The sequence below is a fragment of the Triticum aestivum genome, chromosome 7B, assembly GCF_018294505.1.
Source record: "Triticum aestivum cultivar Chinese Spring chromosome 7B, IWGSC CS RefSeq v2.1, whole genome shotgun sequence".
NCBI lineage: Eukaryota > Viridiplantae > Streptophyta > Magnoliopsida > Poales > Poaceae > Triticum > Triticum aestivum.
In genome coordinates, this window is record NC_057813.1 from 472,544,966 (window position 1) to 472,546,818 (window position 1,853).

Here is a 1,853-nt window from a genome sequence, read left to right on the forward strand (position 1 = left end):
AAGTGGGTTTCTCCCCTCCCTCCTCTCCGCTGTCGGTGCTTGGTTCTTGTTTTTGGGCCCTGGGGTCGGATGTGGAGGATTCGCAGTCTCCTTCCCCCTCCCCCGGTGGTGCGGTGACCTTCTCGGGGGGGGGGGGGGGTGGTGGCCTGCGCCGCCCCTCGCCTTCATAAGTTCGCCCCCGGGGGTCGAGGCCGGCCGGTGGTGGTGTCTCCGTCGGTCGATGGCTGGATCCGGATCTCGCGGTGTCGGCATAAATCTGGTAAGTTTGCGGTCGCATCTCCTGCTCCTGGTATCTTGGGTTGTGCTCCTGATGGGGAGCTTGGAGGCTCCCCATCTCCATCTCCCTCTCCCTCTCCTTCTCCGTCTTCGGCTGCTGTGGCTTCGTCGTCGGTGGCGGCGGCGGCGTGGTCGGCGGTTGCCCCGTGTACCCTAGATCCAGATCTCAGTGCGGTGGCCTCCGGCCTACGGGCCTGCCCTCCGTGTGGGCCTGATGGGCCTATCGGGGCGGTGTTGGCTAGTGAGCCTCCCCCCCTCCTTTCTTCGGTGGTCGATTTTCCCCCGCTCGTTTCTTTTGGCCCAGTTGGGCCCAACACCCGGCTACCGGCTCCCCATCCTCCTTCGGCCCATTTGGCGAGTCGGGCCCAGGGGGGCACGGCTCGCTCGGGCTATATATGGATCCCATGCGGTTCGGCGTCCCCCCTGCTAGGGTTTCCTGCTTCCGCCTCTGATTTGCGCCGCTATCGCCTTCCCATCCGTCGCGTCTTTAGATCCCCTCCACCTCCACCCCTCCTTCTTACTTTTGCTGCGGTGATATCCATGGACAAATCTAGGGGCTCTTCTTGCGAGGCGCTTTCTGGTAGCAAGCGGTGTCGTGAGGACTCCCCTGCCTCCGCGGTGGATCTGGAGCTAGAGGCCTCGCTCCGCTCCAAGCTGGAGTCGGAGCAGGCGGCGCGCGAGCAGGCGGCTCGTGGCCGCGACGCCTGGGCTTCGGGTCCGGAGCGCGTGCAGCGCTCGGAGAGGGATGGGGTGACTGGATCTGGTCCACAGGGCTCTGGATCTGGTCCTTCTCCCTCTCCGGTGGTGGATCTGTGGGAGGCGGCAGTGGCCTCCGGCGGTGGGGTATCTTCGTCCTCGGCTCCCCTTCCTGCTCAGGGTGCGGGGCGGGGCTCGTCTGCCCCGTCTCGGCCCCTGCCTCCCCCGCCTCCTCGCGCGTTTGGGGCTGGATCTGGTTTTTGTCCGCCGCCTCGCTCCTTCGGGGGGCCGGCGCGTCGGCCACCTGGTCCGGCCTCGGGGGCGCCCCTCCCTCCGGGCATGGGGGATGGGATCCTTCCTCCTCCTCTGGCGCATCAGCAACCCCGCCCCTCCCCTTCCTCCCACAGCAACCCTTCGGCGCTCACCTGTTTTGCCTGCCACAGACCGGGGCACTTCCAGTCTCGCTGCACCAACCCCCCATTCTGCTTGATTTGCCGTTCTCATGGTCACCACACGGCCAACTGCATGGATAGGCAGAAGCCTCCCACGGTCTTCCAGTTTGGTATGGGCCTCCCTGGTTGCTCTTTCTTCGCCTTTGATGGTGACCTGCCTGTTCGGGAGGTGGCACCTGCGCTGTCCAATGCGGCGATTGTCTCTGTCAAGGACCAAAAGTTCTCGCCCCAAACTCTTCTGGAAGGGCTCCACATTTGGGATGTGGCTGGTTGGGACTGGCAAGTTGTGCAGCTATCGGACTTTGACTTCTCTGTGGTGTTCCCCTCCAAAGAATGCCTGCGTATGATCGCTTCCTGCACCAGTTTCACCTTGCCCCTTAACCAACTGGTGGTTTCTGTTAAAGCGGCTTCATACAATGGTACTACAGT